General features: G+C 42.2%; 1 protein-coding gene across 1 annotated transcript in view; it reads right to left on the bottom strand.

Moving 5' to 3' along the window:
* Positions 1-18,004, bottom strand: part of mchr2a (melanin concentrating hormone receptor 2a) — a 35,579-nt gene extending 17,575 nt beyond the window's left edge. Inside the window, exon 1 of the mRNA XM_080193350.1 lies at positions 17,922-18,004. The gene's annotated coding sequence lies outside the window, so the exon portion shown is untranslated. The remainder of the gene's footprint in view (positions 1-17,921) is intronic.
* Positions 18,005-21,772: the final 3,768 nt, after the last annotated feature.

Genomic DNA, 21,772 nt, shown 5'->3' with positions numbered 1-21,772 from the left:
GACGTGCAGACATAGAAGGGAATTTTGAGGGTTACCAAAAGCTTGATCAAAAGGATAGGTTTTAAGAGTTCTTAAAGGAGAAAAGAGAGGTAGACAGGTGGAAAAATTCGAGAGGGAATTCTTCATCTCGGAGCCTTGGTTGCCAATTAAGATATGACTGTCAATGGTGGGGAGAATAAAACTGGGGATACCAAAATTGGAGGAGCACCCAACTAGTGGTGACAACTGAGCATTTCAACTGCTGTGGGACTGGAGTAACTTTCAGGTCGGACCAGAGAGGCATGACAAATTTCCATTTGTAAAGGGATTTTACAGCAATCTGACTGGTCACTATAGTGACTTTCTGGTCACTATTACTGAATCTAGTCTTTCATACAAGATTTATTTAATTTTTCCTCCCCACCCAGTTTGTAGCTACTCCTACCAGGAAAGGTGCTGTCATGGTATGCCACATTTACCTATCTTGCACCATCCTCAAAAATCTACTGTAGCTCGACTGCAACCACTCAGTGATGCCCGTGATCCAAACCACGTCATCCTAATCATTTAATTAATTGAATTTAAATTTCCCGGTTGTTCTGTTGGGATTTGAACAGATCTTTCACAGCTCACCAGTATTCTCGACATTTGGGTTACTAGTCTAATAACATAACCGCTTTGTTATTCTGGCTGCTAAATCTGTTCTTCAGCTCACCCAATAGCTACACATGCACTTTCTTACAGGGCCCACCATGAAGGACTCAGTCTGACTGACTGCTTTCCTAGCTGATGAAAACTGGATGCCTAAGAATTAAATCAGACCAGCCAGACTTTGTAATTTCTATACATTATGGTAATTGCATTTCAAAATATTTAATTTGCTGCATATTGCTTTGGGATATTTAGGGCGTGCAAAGGCACCAAATAAATGCTAGTTATTTTTATTTGGTATTGCACCATCATGAACTGAATTTAAGTCCCTCAGCCCTTCTAACTTTCTAATTTGCAGGTGGCCTCCGCATGGCAGACAGTTTATAATTCCATGCCATTAAATACGAACCACAAGTTTCTGGTTTTGGCGAATGGTGTGCTAATTGTGTTCAAAATAACCCAAGCATTTCAGAAGTTATTTTCAATCTTAAATTTCTGCTCAACTCTATTTGCCTGCCATTGAATATGAAGTCTGCCTGAACCAGCACCATCAAGGAGCGTTTCTTGAAATGCAGTAACATTAAAAATATCCCTTGCAATGTTTACAAGTTACTTATCATAAATATAACATTTTTAATCAAAGTGGTTTGCCACCTCGTGACAAACCCAATTTTAAATAACTGAAAATTGCTTCTTAAAGAACGACACAGAGCCATTTATTTGCTGCACGGATGTACAGTCTTAAATTTAGTAAATAAAACAAATTAAAGCTGTTCATCCCTATTAACACTCTGGGCCAAAAATGAAGATTAATCTCAAGAGCTTTCAGCAATTGGAAGAAATCAATTGGAAGAAATTCTCAATGCCAGATTTGGGGACAGAGCTGGCTTCTATCACAATTGTCTTGAAGTAATGTGAAAGATCATGGGAACTTGATGAGCGCAGAAAATAATTTGCTTCTGAAATCTTTTGCATTGCTCAGGCTTATTTTGGTAATTTTTTTGCTGAATAGAATCCATAGAATCCCCATAATACAGAAGGAAGTCATTCAGTCCACCAAGTCTGTACTGACCACAATCGCGTGCAGGCCTTATTCTCGTAACCCTTATTTACCCAACTAATCCTCTGACACTCGGGTCAATTGAGCACAGCCAATCAGCCTAACCTGTACATTTCTGGAGTGCAGGAGGAAACCAGAGCACCTGGATGAAACCCATGTAGACACGGGGAGAATGTACAGCCTCCACACAGACAGTGACCCGAAACTGGAATTGAATGTGGGTTTCAGACTCTGTGAGGCAGCAATGGCAGCCATTGCGCCACTGTGCCGCCCCTCAAACATGGAAACATAGAGCAAGCTAGCGGAATGTCCTGTTCCCAGTATAAAGTGTTATCTGACTATTTCAATACTGCAAATTATTGTCGAATGATTGATTAATTTGTCATAAATCACACTTTAGAGTTAATTCCACATGTTGAGAAGATTTCAATTCAAAACAAGCCAATGCAAAAAATAGTGTTGCTCGTCAAAAAAATGAAACAAATTCATCTTGTCTATTTAGAAAGTAACAATCCATTTGAGTGGGTTACAAAGCTGCAACACAGGGCCACAGGGCTGGATTTTATGGACCTGCTGCGGTATCTTTTCAGTGTCACGGGTGGAAGCTGGGGGGAGGGGGGAGGTGAATAGAAATTATGATGGATGGTTAGCCCACCACCTTCCTGCTCGCCCTAACCCAATACTCATAAAATGATAGATGGATGGGCACAGAAATTGGGCCCTGCCTACCATTTTCAAAAATATAATTAAGAGGCAAATGAGCTTGTTGACAAGCCAATTGATAAGAGTATTAGGCTGCCCACATCATCATATGATTTATCTGGGCAGGAGTGGGCAGGTTGCTTTTATTAACCAAACTGATTTATTAACCAAACCACCTAGAGTCATAGAGGTTTACAGCTTGGAAACATGCCCATTGGTCCAACTTGTCCATGTTGCCCAGTTTTTACCATTAAGCTAGTCGCAATGATGTGGAGATGCTAGCGTTGGAATAGGATTGGCATAGTAAGAAGTCTCATAACAGCAGGTAAAAGTCCAATAGATATATTTGGAAGTAAACTTGTTGGACTTTAACCTGGTGTTGTGAGACTTTTTACTAGTGCCAAATGCTTGCCTTTGGTCCATATCCCTCGATACCCTCTTACCCATGTAGTATCTAAATGCTTTTTAAAAGACAAAGTTATACCTGCGTCTGCTACCCCAACTGACCTCCTTCCAGATAATCATCACCCTCTGCACCCTCTGCCTGAAAAAAATGCCTCTCTGGACTCTTCTGTATCTCTTCCCTCTCATCTTAAACCTATGCCCTCTATTTTAAAACTCCTCTATCTTTGGGAAAAGATGTTGACCATCTAACTGATCTATGCCCTTCTTTATTTTATAGACCTTCGTAAGATTGTCCCTCAGCCTCCTAAGCTCCAAGGAAAATAGTCCCAGTTTATCCACCTCACCTTATAACTCAAATCACCAAGTCCTGGTACCATCCTAGTAAATCTTTTCTGCACTCTTTTCTGGTTTAGTAATATCCTTTCTATAATAGGGTGACCGGAACTGTACACAGTATTCCAAGTGTGGCCTTACCAATGTCTTGTACAACTTCAACAAGACATCCCAAATCCTGTATTTAATGTTCTGACCAATGAAACCAAGCATGCCGAATGCCTTCTTCACCGCTCTGTCCACCTGTGACTCCACTTCCAAGGAGCTATGAACATGTACCCCTAGATCTCTTTGTTCTATAGCTCTCCCCAATGCCCATTAACTGAGTAAGTCCTGCCCTGGTTCGATTGACCAAAATGCATCACCTTGCAGTTATCTAAATTAAACTCTATCTGCCATTCATCAGCCCATTGGCCCAATTGATCAAGATTCTGTTGCAATCCTAGATAATCTTCTTCACTGTCCACTTTGCCATCAATCTTGGTGTCATCTGCAAACTTACCAATCATGTCTCCTAAATTCTCATCCAAATCATTAGTATAAGTGACAAATTCCCCCTACTCCTCCCTTGCTACCTACTCCCCTGTAAATTTTAGCCCACAGTCTTGATATCAGCAATATTTATGATTACTTTGCTGTATGGTTTCTGCCATCGGATATTTCTCATAACCTTCAACAGATTTTGATTTTCTGTTGGACAATGGATAACCTCCCACCATTAGATTAGTAAGATCACTGTTGATATGAATGTCACCTTTAGTATCTGATGTGCAGCAATGCATTGGTCTCGTTGGTATTGCCCTAGATGGAAACTACTTGGAAGCAGAACTCAAAGTTAATAAAATAAATGTGAGTAACTTGACATTAATATAAAAATGTAACTGTTTTATACATTTAAAAATAAACTCATCACAAACTGTCATGACAAATATATAAGAAAAAATAATTAGATGTTAAGGGTTTTGTGCAGAACACAGTTTTGTTTTGACGTTCTCCTTTGCAGATTTCTTGACAGATTAAAATCTTGTAGCTTAGTCTATTTAACAACCTCATGTCAGAAGCTATCTATTCTCAGGGGTGAACACTGTAGTTCTTGCTCATAATAATAGTTAATGAAAAATTGTGTCCCATGGAGCATTCTGCAATGAGAGAAGAAAAGCTGACAAACTGTAGGAAACAACACTCAAACTGACTGCTAAAGGAGGAATATGGATGTCTCTGAGGGGGAAATTCACAATACTTACTTTGGTCATGGAAGGGAGTGCAATAGTGCAAACCAGTGTATTAGATCAGCAAGGAAATACCCAAGAGGAGTTTGGAAAAATGAGATGGAAAATTAATTAAAATAATTGCACTTCTGGTCTTTCACCAAACATCTCTACTTATCAAAGAAGCTTTTTAAAATTGTGTGAAGGCAGGTTGAATGGAACAAGTTGAGTTACTCTTGTGGAATCTGTTATGTGCACGATGGTCTCTTCCTGTCCTGGAGCCTATGGGCGTGATCTTATGAAAAGAATTCTAAGTGTTGAACGAGTGATAAAACGGAAATGAGTGGAACCGATTTTTCCAGTGAGCTGGGAGTTGCAATCTCCTGGCACTAAGTACAAAAAAGGTGCCAGGATGCAATTCTCACCAGCAGGGGGTACAGAACCTCAGCTCACCAAGCTGATCATCCCCATCTACAGAAATTGGCTGCTGAGCTCTAGGGGCATCATTCCATGGTCACCCCAATCTCCTTATGCACCGGGAGATCTCCTGTCAACCCCCTCAGTCTCCCTGAGCAGGTCTCCACCCACCCCGCCCCATGGACATTAGATCCCCCCCTCCTGCCAATCAACTCCACCAGCAGAGCTCCCCCTTCCCCATGCTGATCATCCCCATCTGTAGGGTTCCCTCCCTCCAACCCTGATCACCTCCACCTTCAGAGTTCCCTCCCTCTTCCTCCCAACTGTCACATCTGCCATATTCTCTCAGTCCCTCCCACCCCGATTGTCACCCCAGCCATTCCCTTTTTTCCCTCCCACCCTGTATGCCACCTTGGCAGAGTGCAGAGTTCCCTCTCTACCATCCCTGCAGAGTATCCATTCCCTTCCATCCTGTCATAGCTCCATCCCATAGGTTCCACCCTTAATCAGGCCCCACTCCCCCTTGGCAATACCCCAGTGCATACATGATGCTCCACTGGCAGTGCCAGGATGCCCAATGGACACTTCCAGGGTGGCAGTCAAGCAGTACCATGGTGCCAGTTGGGAACTGCCAGGCTGCCCCATGGGCACTGTCCAGCCCTGCTCCTGAGCTTCAATAAGCCCTGATCCCACAGAGAGGCCATCACATCTGGTCTCTGCTGGTGAAGACAATAGCGTCTGGGATTCATTAATAACAGGGTAAGCATGTAATTTATATTTTAATCAGCCTGGCGCTTGAGAAGCCGATTTCACCACAAAACAGGGCTAGTATGATTGGGGGAGGCGAGAAACCAGGCACGTTTCTCATTTTTTGCTTCTCACCTAATCTTACCACCACGCCGCACTGAAAATCGGGTGGGACAAGGTTGTAAGATCATGCTTTATGATTCATTGTACAGTGGCACAGTGGTTAGCACTGCTGCCTCACAGTGCCAGGGACCTGGGTTTGATTCCCAGCTTGGGTCACTGCCTGTGTGGAGTTTGCACGTTCTCCCCGTGTCTACACAGGTTTTCTCCGGGTGCTCTGGTCTTCTCCCATAGTCTGATTAGATGCATTGACCTGAACAGGCGTCAGAATGTGGTGACTAGGGGAATTTCACAGTAACTTCATTTTTGTAATTGCATTACAATTGGCAAGCCACGACCTCTTTGCAATGTGTTCATGCAAATTCCTTTGCATATATTATGATTAGGTGGGATGTATAATTAGTATGGAATGACTGAGGTACATAATAAGCTACTTTCTTGTTAATTGCTCTGAGAGTTGATTTTTTTTCTTCAAAGGTCTACAATTCTGATTACAAGAGATGCTGATTTCAATCTCTATTCAATGCAAAAACAGTTGGATATCAATTCAGGATAAATTGACAGTATTCTCTTTACACAGAGCAGTTTGGAGTCTTGTGGGACTGCACACTGGAGAAAAAGATTGTGCATTGTTGACAGAATGGATGGAATTTTCCATCCCACCTGTTGTGGAATTGTAGCGGATGGGAACAGAAAGTTTGGTGGATCGCTTAAAGATCTATTGACCACCGACAGAGATTTCCAGTCTTGGGTGCGTGGCCTGAAAATTCCACCCTTTTTTTGTCATTTTGAAATTATAGCAAGTCTTGAGACAATAGGCAGGAGAAATTTTAACATAGAATTTGAACATTAAAGGCATACACTAAAGTATTTAAAATACAATAAAATGTATTCTTATATTTTCATTCTTTCATGAGGTGTAACTGTCACCGGCAAAGTCAGCATTTATTGCCCCTCCCTAATTACTTTTGAGCTAAGTGGTTTGCTAGGCCAATTCAGAGGGCAGTTGAGAATCAACCACATTACTGTGTGTCTGGAGTCACATGTAGGCCAGACCAGGTAAGGACAGCAGATTACCTTCCCTAAAGGACATTAGTGAACCAGATGGGATTTTGTGACAACTGATGATAGTTTCATCGTTACCAGAGGTGTGTGAACACAAGTATGCTGGCCATGTGCCAAAAGCATGCAAAGTGGACAGATTGTGATGCTACTCAGTGTTAAATGCTCATTTTCACTTCCCGAACTTAGACCTCCAGAATCACATTAGAGACCCGCTGGTCCATTGCTACACCCTCCAATTTTTAATCCAGTGTCCTTTTTGATGATGTACAAAATAAACAGGAGATTTCATTTTACAAAAAAAAATTATCATTGACAACTGCTGATGAGCACTGCAGCACTACTTGCACAGAAGCTGAATGTTAATGGAACACCAGCAAACAGTGTAGCATGAATTTAAAAAACACCTGGGCATCAGAAAATTGGGTGGCACAGTGGCATGGTGGTTAGCACTGCTGACTTACAGCGCCAGGGACCCAGGTTCGATTCCCAGCTTGGGTCACTGTCTGTGTGGAGTTTCCATGTTCTCCCTGTGTCTGCGTGGGTTTCCTCCGGGTGCTCCAGTTTCCTCCCACAGTCTGAAAGATGTGCTGGTTAGGTGCATTAACCCGAACAGTTGCCGGAGTGTGGCAACTTGGGAAATTTCACAGTATCTTTATCGCAGTGTTAATGTAAGCCTTATGTGTGACACTAATAAATAAACTTCACTTTAAAAATTAAAATAACAGCTTAGCATCAGATCAAAAAATTAATGGAGCAGTGGGTAGCAGTGAGTAAGAGATCAATAGGTGGCAATTCACTGGAGAAGAACAAAGATAACAAGAAGGAAAAAGGTCAGAGTAAAAGCTAAAGTGGGAGTAAATTCCAAAAAGATAGTGGGAAGGGAGTACAGCTGAGGAGGAAGGATGGCCATACTTGGCTTTGGAAGGTCTTGAGATTAAAAACAGGGGAGTGGGATTACAAAGAAAACAGGAAAAAACCCACAAAAAGCAAAGAAATAGGCAGAGCACTGATGGATACAAAAAAAAGGGAACTGATAGCATTGAAATCAAAAAGCTTAGAAACAGGGCTGGCCCAAGTGAAAGCCCCAAATGCCAAATGCTGAATAAAAGGAATGGGGTTGGTCGTCTGCATAGGGGAAATCCAAAAGTCCTCAAAAAGATTAGTGGAGCGACTGGGCCGAAGATTGAGCAATGAGCACAAACAGGCTGAGCTGGTGGGGAATGGAGGCAAAGGCAACAAAACTAAATAAATATTCAACATTAATTTATTTAAAGCAGAATAAATCAGCCAATCCAGAGCACAAGGATTTTTTTTTTCAATTTACAGCCTCTTTTAAAATAAGGGAAGTAGTGAGTGTTTAGGGAAGGGTGGCTGAATCGTGGAAACTAGAGGCAATAGGAGATGCTGTAATTCCACCCTCAGCAACAGCATCTCCTGATGAGTGGCTGTTTACTTACCATTTACAAATGGTAACAACAGGACGTAAGGTTTGGGGACAGGGAAATGTTCGTACCTGACAAATTGCTCATACACGTGTTTGCAGCATGTTGAATGATACATTATTTTATAATAATAGACAGTTATGTTATTAAAGGCATAACATTCGACTATTATTTTGCAACAATCAAATACACCAAATTCCAGATCAGCCCTGCAATGGTTTTACAGCATGAATGGGGAGAAAACCAGCCTGTACTATCATTATGCAAGGGGAATTTGGAATTTGGCAGAACTATAGCAGAAGAATCTGGAGCTCGGCTGAGTCAAAGTATAAGGTTATTGGGAGTAGATGGGAATGTGGCATTTGAAACAGAAAGAGATCAGCCACAATCTTATTGGCTGGCAGAGCAGACTGAGGGGCTGAATGACCAACTACTGGTCCTATTTTGGACAGCCATGTGCATTTTACCTTACTGTTGAATCTTGGTGTCTATCACAAGTACAACTACAGGGGCAGCACGGTGGCACAGTGGTCAGCACTGCTGTCTCACTGTGCCAGGGACCTGGGTTCAGTTCCTGGCTTGAGGCACTGTCGGTTCAGAGTCTGCACATTCTCCCCGTGTCTGTGTGGGTTTCCTCCGGGTGCTCCATTTTCTCCAACAGTCTCCCAGTGCAAGTTAGATGCATTGGCCATGCTAAATTTTCTCTCAATGTACCTACAAAGGTGCCTGAGTGTGACAATTAGGGAATTTTCACAGTAACTTCATTGCAGTGTTATGTAAGCCTATTTGTGACACTTGTAAATAAATAAACTTTCCCAATAGATAGTGTGGGTTTTGTGGCACTGGGTGAGGCTGCAGACAACCCATTTATGGTAACACTGCCTTGCAACTCCATAATTGATCTTCACAAACTTTAAATTTGAATGCCTGGACATGTGTTGCTGTATTTTTAATTCTCTGTTTTGCTTTGTATCACATGGCATTAACAAGAAAATTTACATGTTTTAATCATCTGTAAATGGGCAGTTCACAGCATGACAAAGGGTCATATAGACTCAAAACGTTGGCTCTATTCTCTCTCCACTTAGATGCTTTCTGTTTGCTTTCAAAATTAATTCTTTTCCTTCAAAAATCTGAAATTATGATGAGGCAAGTTGTTCTAGCTGCTTCTCCATTTCTTTTGTTCATTATTTTACTCTGCTTGACAGATGTCAGTAATTGGAGATACAGAGGTGTTCAGAATATGATAATTTCTTCTGAGGTCTGGGTTTAAGTTTTTGTATCACAAGTAGGCTTACATTGACACCACAATGAAGTTACTGTGAAAATCTCCTAGTCGCCACACTTTGGTATCTGTTCGGGTACACTGGAGAATTTAGCATGGCCATTGTACCTAACCAGCATATCTTTCAGACTGTAGGAGGAAACTGGAGCACCCAGAGGAAACCCATGCAGACACGAGGAGAACGGGCAGACTCCACACAGGCAGTGACCCAAGCCGGGAATCAAACCTGGGTCCTTGGTGCTGTGAGGCAGCAGCGCTAACCATTGTGCCACTGTGACTCCCAAGGTACAAAATTGAGGTGCAACACTACCAGCGGTAGTAGAATGCAATTACAATGTGACAAGTTAAATTTGCAAAATCCATTCATAAAGTACATTGGAAATTCATAATGGGAAAATTTGACAGCAGAAAATTCATGCAGATCTCATTGAGACGTACAAGATGATGAATGGGATGGATAGGATAGAGGTGGAGAGGCTCTTCCCGCTCAGAAAGGACAGTAGGACTAGAGGGCACAGCCTCAAGATAAGGGGTGGGCAGTTTAGAATGGAGTTGAGGAGGAACTTCTTCACTCGAAGGGTGGTGAATCTCTGGAATTCTCTGCCCGTTGAAGTGGTGGAAGCTGCCTCGCTAAATATATTTAAGACGCGGGTAGATAGGTTTTTGATAGGCAAGGGGATTAAGGGTTATGGGGAGAAGGTGGGAAAGTGGAACTGAGCCACTTCAGATCAGCCATGATCTTATTGAATGGCGGGGCAGGCTTGAAGGGCTAGATGGCCTACTCCTGCTCCTATTTCTTATGTTCTTATGTTCTTACTTATATAAAGTTTTGAAATATATTATGAACATCAATTATATTAGCATCCAGGGTCAAAACAAAAGCCAACCATTTTGATTAAGCAGTACTGTAACACTGTAAAGAAATGCTTGTCAAACAGCCTGAGAATGCTATATGTCTCAATAAGGTCACCTCTCATTCTAAACTCCAATGAGTATCTAACCTATCCAACCTCCCCTCATAAGAAAATCCCTCCATACCCAGAATCAATCCAGTGAACCTTCTCCGGACTGTATTCAATGCCAGTACATCTTTTCTTAGATAAGGAGACCAAGACTGTTCACAGCATGACGAAGGGTCATATAGACTTGAAACATTGGCTCTATTCTCTCTCCACAGATACTATCAGACCTGCTGAAATTTTCCAGCATTTTCTCTTTTTGTCACGTTATTCTAGGTGTGTTCTAACTAGTACCTTGCATGGTTTTAGCAATATTTCCCTTTTTTTATACTCTATTCCCATTGAAATAAAGGCCAACATTACATTTGCCTTCCATGTTACCTGCTGAATTTGCATGCTAGCTTTTTATGCATGAGGATCCCTGTGCTGCAGCTTTCTGCAGTCTTTCTCCATTTAAATAATTTTTATCTCTTTTATTCCTCCTACCAAAGAACATAACTTCACATTTTCTAACATTATAGTCCATCAGCCAAATTTTTTCCCACTCAGCTAACCTGTTTGCATCCCTCTACCACTTGCATTCCCACCTATTTTTGTCTTCTACAAACTTGGTAATAGTATATTCACTTTCTTTGTCGAAGTCATTAATATATATTATGGCCTCAGAACTGATCCCTGTAGCTCTTCACTAGTTACAGTTTGCACCTTGATAATGCCCCTCTTATCCTACACCTCTGTCTTCTATCAGGTAGCCTATCCTGTATCTATGCTAATGTACAACCCCCAGCACCATGGTATCTAAGTTTTACTGGTTCCCCTTTATCTATATTATTCATTACCACTTCAAAGAATTTTAATGAATTTAGTAGGCATGCTCTTCCCTTCATGAAGCCATGGCAACTCTGCCTAAATGCTCTGCTATTACATCTTTTATAATGGTCTCTAACATTTTCCCAAATGTCAAACTATAGTTACTTATTTCTTGCCTCCCCTTTTTGAATAAGAGTGTTACATTGGCAGTTTTCCTCAGGGACATTTCCAGAATTTAAGGATGCTTGGAAGATTAATACTAGTGCATCCAAATTTCTGGAGCTATTTCCTTTAATATCCTAGGATGCCACCCATCAGGTCCAGAGAACGTATTGGCTTTAAGCCCCATTAGTTTCCCTAATACTTTTTCTCTCATGACAGCAGCACAAGTCAATGTGTCTCTCCCTCTCTTTAAAATAAATTAGACTATAGAATCCCTATAGTGTAGAAGTCCCATTGAGTCTGCACCAATTCTCCAAAAGAGCATCTTAACTAGACCTACCCTTCCATCCCCATAACCCTCTGCATTTCTCATGCTAATCCACCTAACCTACACATCTTTGGACACAAAGGAGGAATTTAGCATGGCCAATCCACCTAATCTGCACACCTTTGGACCGTGGAAGGAAACTGGAGCATCCGGAGGAAATCCACTCAAAGGGAGAATGTGCAAACTCCACACAGCCACCCAAGTCCAGAATTGAACATGGGTTCGTGGTGTTGTGAGGCAGCAGAGTTAACCATTGTGCCACTCCATTGTAAACTTTGCCTATTTAGATTATATTGTGGACTGAGAAATTCTAAACAACTCTTCAAATTCAGTGTTTTCAGGAAAAGGAAGAAAGAAGTACTACGTTTAAAGAACTGCCTCATTCACAAACAACAGCAAAGGATACAATCATTTAACTGTCTATTTCTTTGCTTTTATCATTGAAACTTGACTTGGCCAAAAGTTAATGTCCTCTACTTTGTAACTTGTAATTTTGCATGCTTGTTCCTGTGCACGTGTTCCGAGTTGGAGCAGGTATCCACCTTTATTTCCTCTGTGGGTTTGAAGCAGGATTAAAATAAATCCCTTATTGATTTAAACTCAAGGAAGCCGATCTTACTGAGCTGTTTGCAATCAGCACATAAGTAGTCAATTACATACACTGAACTAGCATATTCATCCTCTCATATTGCAAAAAACCCTGTTGCAATCAATGAGGAATGGGAAATAGCGTCCTTGCACCTTGCAAACAGGGTCACGAATACAATTCTGTGTATTCAGTAAAATTCTACAGTGTTTGCATGGTACATCAGTTAAATAACTTGTAAAAATGTCATTCAGTATTAAATCCATCATGTCATTCTCTATTTACAATGAAGCCACTCAGTAGAGCACATCCATTATCACATTCCATTAACTCTTCTTCTGTGGCAGTCCCTCAGACTCAAGGATGACTTACTTCTACACTAAAAATAACTTCTCAGGTGACTGAGTCCAAAGCACCACCTACTATCTCTGTCATTCGTGGGGCAGACAGTGGTTGGAGGAGCAGATGGAAAAGGTGCCCAGGTTGCCATACATTCCTTTCACTGTCGATACTTGATTTCAGCTTACTCTCAGTGATAAAACTCAAGATGTTCATCTCCTTCTCCATCACTTCAGGCAGTTGTGTGCCAGGGAATCCCAGGTATTGGTGGGGATGTTGCACTTCTTGATGTTGTCCTTGAAGTCTTTCTTCTGATGTCCTGGGGCTCACCTACAGTAGTTCAATGACAGAGGATGGGGCAACCTTGGAGCTGGCCAGAGGTTGATTCTGGTTTGTTGTGTAGTTTAGCTTTACTCCAGTAGAGAGCATGCTGAGTGTGATATGGGGGCATCGCAGCAAGGAAGATCAACAAGAGTATTGGTGCGATGACTCAGCCTTGCTTGACCCCAGTCTCAACATGAACAGTTTGCGCTGGGTCACAACTTACATTTCATCCTGGCGTAGGTGCAGGATGGTGACAAGCTTTTGGGGGCAGCGAAATGGAGGAGCACACTCCAGAATCCCTCATGGTTACAGTGTTGAAGTCCTTTGTGAAGTCAAAGAAAGCCATGTACAACGGTTACTGCTGCTCCCTGCATTTCTCTTGGACCTGCTGTGCGGTGGAGATCATGCAGGAATTTTCTTGTACCACCTGCCATCGGGATAGCAGCAGGTGGGAGGTGGGGGGGGGGGGGGGGGGGGGGTGGTGGAAGATGCAAAGTTCCATTGAGCTTGGGTGAAATTTTCCGGTCTTGGGAACAAGCGTGGGCTGAAAGTCCCACCTTATGTCTGTTGTTCCCCTTGGAGGGTGGAATCCACCTTGGGACCTTGGGGTAAGCTCTTCAGCCACAGGGAGAAGGCAATTAAGGAGGACTCTTGTGATAACCTTCCCTGTGGTTGACAGCAGAGCAATTCTTCTGTAGTTACTGCAGTTACACTGCTCGTCCTTGAGGCTTTTCCCTGCCTGATCAATGTTCTGTAACTACAAAGCTGAAAAGCTAAGTATTTTTAGTAAATCTTTCCATCTCACTGAGGAGGCTTGGGCCAATTTAGGTTCAGCAACCTGCTCTGAAAACTCTGCAAACATTTTGACAGCTGCGACAAATTCCACCGCAGCAGCTGAGGAAATCCACAACATTCTAAAACGATCAACAACATTCTAAATAAAACGACACACAACATTCTAGAATATTCTTATCTTACAATGTCAATGATTCCTTTAAGAAGTTCCAGGACCTGGATCTCCATCTTCACCAAAAATTAATCAGATCTTCCTTGGGCTTTTTCTATGTACCAGGTTATGTTGCAATCTGTTCATTAGTTTTTGTGATCTGTTATCCTTAATCTTCCAACCTCACCTGTGGCTGGGATTCTCTGGTCCACTGCTGCAAATGGTGATTTGTTTGAGTGCCAAATTCTCCATTCTTGCTGGCAGTGGTGGTGGGTTGTATGGCATCAAAGAATTCTGGCCAAGACTATCGGGCTGAAAGCATTACCTCCAACAACCTTCAGCGAAAAGCTATTAATTATTTAAATGGCATTAACTAGGATTTTAGAAAAAAATGTCAAATCTCTAATCAGGGTATGACATAAAATAATAAAAGAATGTCTTGAATTTCTTAATTGTTCCCACTAAGAAGTCTCACAACACCAGGTTAAAGTCCAACAGGTTTATTTGGAATCACAAGCTTTTGGAGCACTGCTTCTTTATCAGCTGAGGACGGAGCGGTGCTCTGAAAGATTGTGATTTCAAGTAAACCTCTTGGACTTTAATCTGATGTTGTGAGACTTCTTACTGTGCCCACCCCAGTCTAATGCCAGCATCTTCACCTCATAATTATTCCCAATTAACTATAAGACCACAAGACACAGGAGGAGAACTAGGCCACTCGGCCCATTGAGTCTGCTCCACCATTCATAAGAACATAAGAACATAAGAAATAGGAGCAGGAGTAGGCCATCTGGCCCTTCGAGCCTGCCCCGCCATTCAATAAGATCATGGCTGATCTGTCGTGGCTCAGTTCCACTTTCCCGCCCTCTCCCCATAACCCTTAATCCCCTCTCTTATCAAAAACCCATCAACCCGCTTCTTAAAAATATTTAGCGAGGCAGCCTCCACCACTTCAACGGGCAGAGAATTCCAGAGATTCACCACCCTTTGAGTGAAGAAGTTCCTCCTCAACTCCGTTCTAAACTGCCCCCCCTTTATCTTGAGGCTGTGCCCCCTAGTCCTACTGTCTTTTTTGAGAGGGAAGAGTCTCTCCACCTCTATCCTATCCATCCCATTCATCATCTTATACGTCTCAATGAGATCTCCCCTCATTCTTCTAAACTCTAACGAGTACAAGCCTAGTTTATTCAGCCTCTCCTCATAGCTCAACCCCCTCAACCCCGAATCAGCCTAGTAAACCTCCTCTGCACTCCCTCTAAGGCCAAAATATCCTTGCGCAGGTGCGGCGCCCAAAACTGCACACAGTACTCCAGCTGCGGCCTCACCAATGCCCTATACAGCTGCAGCAAGACCTCCCTACTTTTATATTCAATCCCCCTCGCTATGAAGGCCAGCATCCCATTCGCCTTCCTGACCACCTGCTGCACCTGCAGGCTGGGTTTTTGCGACTCATGCACAAGGACCCCGAGGTCCCTCTGCACCGTCGCCTGCTGCAGTTTTTCGCCACGTAAGTAATAGTCCTTCCTACCATTCTTCCTTCCAAAGTGGACCACCTCACACTTGCCAACATTAAATTCCATTTGCCATTTCCTGGCCCATTCGCCCAGCCTATCTAGATCCTTCTGTAGACTCTCCACACCCTCCGCACAATTTGCCTTTCCCCCAATCATGACTTCAATTCAATCATGACTGATTTTTTTTCTCATACTCTTCTCTTGCCTTTTCCCCATATCCCCTGATCCTCTTATTAATCATGAACCTTTCTATCTCTGTCTTAAAGACACACAATGACCTGGCCTTCACAGCCTTCTGTAGCAAAGAGTTCCACAGATTCACCAATTTCTAGCTGAAGAAATTCCTCCTCATCTCTGTTTTAAAGATTGTCCCATTACGTTGAGGTTGTGCCCTCTCGTTCTCGTGTTTCTTATGAGTGGAAACATTCTCTCTATGTCCACTCTATCCAGGCCTCACAGTATCCTCTAAGTTTCAATAAAATCCCCTTTCATCGTTCTAAACTCCAATAAGTACAGACCCAGGGTCCTCAACTGTCCTGGTATGACAAGCTCTTCATTATTGTTTTGGATCTGACCAAAGGAGAAAGAGGGATTTGTTCCAAGTTTAAGTTGAGGGTGAGAATGAAATAAATATGATAGCAGCAAGAATACAAAAGAACACTCTAGATGTAGGCAACACTTCCTTGACACTTCTTCCTGCCTGGTTCAAGAAGAGTCATGTTGAACTCAACTCTCTCCATAGATGCTGTCAGAACTGCTAAGTATTTCCTGCACTTTTTGTTCTTTTTTCGGCGGTTTTGCATGTATTTACAGAAGTGGGTCGTCTGGTTCATGGTTGTCCCTTACTTCTTCTCTGCGGCCCCTCCCTTCCTCTCGTCAAAGAGCTGAAACGGCTCCTTTCTGTCGTCGACTGAAATCAACAACGTTGGTGAGTTCGCTAGACGGATGTTCCTGAGATTACCATCACTGCTTCAGACCGTGGCACAGGTGGACCACTGCTAGCAACATGAGCTGATGAACCTAACATGCTTTACATTAGCGTTCAAAACAGACCCAAAGTATCAGTTGCATTCACATGTAAATGTATTGAGTGGTTCACAACTATATCTTGCGTATTTATTAAATAAAGCTGACAACATATGTAATATCCATTAAACTATACCGGATTCATTTCAATAATATACTGCCCACGATGAAACATTTTGACAACCAGTTGTCAATTTCACAGACCCATGTCCTTTTGTTGGAGAAATTGGAGATAACTCCAAAAACGTGAGAGATGTCCAAGGGGGCTCTGAATGGATAGTTCCTGTTTGACTCTTGCCCAAAGTCAAAATTAACCCTTCCCTTAGTTTGAAACTATTTTTGTTATCCTCTTAATCGTCTATGTTTTGGCAGAATTAGTCCCAGTGCCCCGCTTCACATAAGCACACCTTCTCATGCCTTGATTTGAGGGGGGGTGGGTGGTGGTGGTGGGGAGGAGGTGGGGAGGGATTAATTACACAGAGGCTGTTCCATTTGAAATTCTGCCCCTCAATCAAACGAGTATCTGATGCCAGAAGTCTCCAGCAAGGAAGTTCTCCTCCGTGTGGGATGAGTACAGAATCAGGCTGTGGTTGAGTGTTCTCCGGGGTGGAATGACCAGTCCAGAACCGTCATTTATACATCGCACTGCAAGACTGGCGGCGGCCACTTGAACTGTACCCAAGCAACAGATGAAATTGGGCGAAAACAGGCAATTGTTTCACTTGAAACATGAGTACATTCACTCCTTTTGAACGGTGCCCAGCAGCCCTTGGAAAATGGAATCGTTTTTCATTATCTAATATAAAAGTGTTAAAGAATAATTTTGCTCAGACTAAGTTGTTTCAAACATTTCAGAGCCGATCGATTATCGCCCCCTCCCCGACCCTCCCCAAATAAAGTGTAGTGGCTTTCTTTAAATTGAGTAAATAATTCTGAAGGAAGCCACTATAAACTATAAAATCCAGCAAACATCACCGACTGATGGGATAACCTTTGTGACCAACCACATTCTTGATAGTTTTATATCATCCTGCAATTGTGGCGTAAATTTGGCGCAAAGAGATCCCCGATTTTCTATAATGTACTGATTTCCTGCCAGTGTTTGACGACTTTTGTTACCGTCTCACTGGTTTCTTGGTATTCGATGGCGGAACCTGATTTTCTTAAACATTAGAAAACCATCGGATGCACGATTTTCTGCTTCGTTTGGTTCGTGAAGTGGGACAGAAAGTTTAATTTGATGTGTGGCTAATAGGGTGGCGCAAAGGTACCGTCTAACAGCTATACCTGTAAATCACAACCACTAACCTAACTAGAACTCAACTTTCGTGTTGATCTGGTATTGTTTGTGTCTACCAGCAGTGGAATATGTAGCTCAAAGAAAACAATCGAATAAGTAAATGCCTAGATGGCTGTAACATAGGCAAAGATAACAAGATTTCTAACACACCCTGCACGTACTGTATATAAAAGCTTTTTCGGATAGTCATTCAAGTCTGAATTCAGTTCTTACCTGCTTGATGCTAGTGGAGATCTCTGATGGTAATTCGCACCTACCAAGTCAGCTTTGTGTTTTTGCTGCCTGGCTGATTGATGCTTGGAGATGTACAGAAGCGGTTTTGTGGCAGTAACTTGACACTGCTCACCCACTTCCAGCTCAGTGTCGATTCCAGCTGTCTTCCCTTCACACCTTGCCCGTTGTAGTGCTGAGCAAGTGACAATCCATTTGATTTGTCTGTAATCTGTCCGTGGAAAGCGTTTGAGCTGATAACGTGAAGGCTCAGCCGGTATCTTCACCAGGGGCTGAGCCTTTAAGAGTTTGAGAGGTCAGTGAAGCCGGGATCCTAGCAATTCGCTCTGTGACGGTTCCCTCTCCACTTGCATCTGCTCCTCGAGTTGGTACAAAGCTGTATTTTTATATATCTTCACTGAAAACCAATTATATTATGAAGATAGCAGCGACTCGGCAGCACAGTGTGCAGCTAATTTCTCTCAGCAATTCTTACAGGCATCTAACTTTGGAATCGTGTCACATACAGCAAGCTGTTAAGTACAGGAGGCGTGTCATCTCGCTGCAAACTGGAATGTATTAATGGGAACCAGCAGCCCAAGGGATAAAACTGAGTTGGTAGGCACGCACGGAAGTGTGAAGTGATTCATTCTGGTTGGCAGAATGAGGAAGGGGAGAAGCAAGATAAAATAACTGGTGCAATTTTACAGAGGATGCAGGGGCAGAGATACCTGGGGTGTATGTACACTGGCTTTGGAAGGTGGTAGAACAAGTTGAAACGGCTCAGGCCATCAGCAGCAAAACTTAGTTGCATATAATTTGCAATGATGTGGAGATGACTGTGTTGGACTGGCGTGGGCACAGTAAGAAGTCTCACAACATTAGTTAAAGTCCAACAGGTTTATTTGGAATCACAAGCTTTTACAGTGTTGCTCCAGTGCTCCAAAAGCTTGTCATTCCAAATAAGCCTGTTGGACTTTAACCCGGTGTTTTGAGATTTATTACTATAATTTGCAACGTACTGGCACACAGAAAATTGGCATAGCCATTCTACCCCTCCTCCTTCATCCCAATCACTACCTTCTGAAATCTCAAAGAAATCATTGGACAAGGAAAAAGAGGGGAATATCTGACATAACAGCTCAATTGTCCCTAAATATAACAATTACCATGGACAGGATTTAAGTTAGCAACAATAATTTTTTCCTCTCATCACCAAACAGGGGTTTTGATTTGCTTTCCCCTTTATTATCAATGGCATATCTTCCAGGCCCTGGGAATTTGTGTGATCCATTTTATATTAATAACCCCACAGAGAACTTGAGATAGGATCAACTCAAAGGTTTAGTTTATTTACACACACTCAAGTACAAGAGTATAGCAATGTGCCTCTTTTGCACACATAGAGAAAAGAGGGACACAGAAAAGAAAGCTTTACAGTGTAGAGACAACAGAGAAAATTAATATTTTTTCACATGGGCCCAGGATCAAAATCCAATAAGATACTTTTTCATGGAGCTTGGCAGTTTGAAACTCGATGCAGAAAAATTCAATTTTCCACTGGTATGGACTTCAGACCATGAGATAGGTATGCAGAGATTAATCAGTCTTGTAAGTGATGATACAATAGGATCAGCATGGGTGGAGCCAGAAATTCAATCTGGGAAAGGGGTGCATGACACATAACTCTCCACATTGCCTTTGACAAGGGAAAGGCATCCATCATCTGGGCCTTTGAGGTGGTTCAATGACCTTACTATTAAAAATTGAGAGGAAGATAATGGAGCTATTTGCCCTAACAGACCAGAAGACTTTGGTCAGCCAACCTGGATAATGACATGCAGATGTAGTTCCCTTTGAATCAGGTCTCAGCAGCCCACAGGGGATGTTTAGTGTATCTTCAGAAATAAAGAGGTGCAAGTTTTTTTGAAACTACCAGGTAGCTTCTTTTGGTTGAAGGTCACAGCTGACAGATTCAGCCATTTTATAAGGTCATTGTCTAATTTTTTAAACTTTAGAAATAACCATGAGGATATCTGTACATAAACTATAAAAATATACAGTGTGAGGTCTTAGACCCTTCACACAATGAAGACATCACAGGACAGAATCATTTGAGCAGAATGTATTATGTCAGGCAGGCTCATTCTGAAACATACAATGGTACATCAAAAATTATATTGCTCTGCCTAACATGAGCACAAAATCTAGGCTGTGACTCAACTAAAACATTGAGAAAGTGCTGCACTGTCAGAGTTATTTTCTTTTGGATGAGACATTGAGGCCCCATCTGTTATTTTAGATGGATGCAAATTAGACCATGATACTACTTTGAAGAAGTGCCAGGGTAGTGCTCTCCAGTGTCTTGGCCAATGTTTACCCTTCAGACAATATGACTGAAACAGATTCTCTGGTCATCATTACTTTGCTGTTTGTATGGTTTGACTTGTGTGTTATCTTGCTGCTATGTTTCGGCATTGCAACATTGGCAGCAGTTCTAATGTACTTAAGCTAAAAAAATAAGAGCACACACATTTGAGCCATCGAGCCTGCTCTATCATTCGATAAGATCATGGCCGATCTGATTATGACCATAATTCCACTTTGCTGCCTGTCGCCTTTAACCTTTGCTTCCCTTGTCAATCTATCTATCTCAGGCTGAAATATATTCAATGGCTCAGTCTCTATTGCTCTGTGTGCAAGAGAATTCCAAAGACTAACAAAAACTTACTGAGAGAAGAAATTCCTCTTCACTCCCATCTTAAATGGGAGACCATTATCTTTGAACTATGCCCCTTAATTTTTAGATTCCCCCATGAGAGGAAACATCTTGACAGCATGTACCTTTCATGCCCCTCTCCTCCGCTCCCCCCCCATCCCCCCAGGATAATAAGATCACCTCTCATTCTTCTAAACTCCAGCATGCTATAACCTTCCCTTAAGAGACAACCTCTTCATCCCATAAACCTCCTTAGGTGAAGAGACCAAAACTTCACACAAAACTCCAGGTGCAGTCTCACTGATGTCCAATGCAGTTATGCCTATGTCTACTCTGTTTTTATACTGAACCCCTTTGCAATAAACGCAGACGTCCTATTTACTCTCCTAATTACTTGCTGTGCCTGTATGTAACTTTTTATTCATATACAACCACACCCAGATTCATCTATTTTGCAGCATTCTGCAGTCTGTCTTCAGTTAAATAGTATTAATATAATATTGAAGCAATCATTATAATATAACTTACTTGGCTGAAAGAATGTTGGGATATCCTATGATTGTAAAAAGCACTATTAAAAAAAACATTTTTTCTTGAATCCATTGTTTCCTAAGAAAGCATTAGTTCTTCTGAAGGTAAAGGTTTCATGATATTTAATGATTTCTTTATCTCTCCTTGCAATAGGAGTATTCATAGAATGTAGAGATGCCTAAAGTAGTGATAGGAAAATAAATTGAATTACATTGTGTTATATCAAGCCTGCAGCACAGATAGCCAATCAGTCCATAAGAACATAAGAACATAAGAAATAGGAGCAGGAGTAGGCCATCTAGCCCTTCGAGCCTGCCCCGCCATTCAATAAGATCATGGCTGATCTGTTGTGGCTCAGTTCCACTTTCCCGCCCTCTCCCCATTACCCTTAATCCCCTCTCTTATCAAAAACCCATCAACCCGCATCTTAAAAATATTTAGCAAGGCAGCCTCCACCACTTCAACGGGCAGAGAATTCCAGAGATTCACCACCCTTTGAGTGAAGAAGTTCCTCCTCAACTCCGTTCTAAACTGCCCCCCTTTTATCTTGAGGCTGTGCCCCCTAGTCCTACTGTCTTTTCTGAGCGGGAAGAGCCTCTCCACC

This window comes from Carcharhinus amblyrhynchos, chromosome 7, assembly GCF_965287045.1.
Source record: "Carcharhinus amblyrhynchos chromosome 7, sCarAmb.v2.hapA, whole genome shotgun sequence".
Taxonomy (NCBI): Eukaryota; Metazoa; Chordata; class Chondrichthyes; order Carcharhiniformes; family Carcharhinidae; genus Carcharhinus; species Carcharhinus amblyrhynchos.
This window is presented reverse-complemented; position numbering and strand designations above follow the sequence as displayed.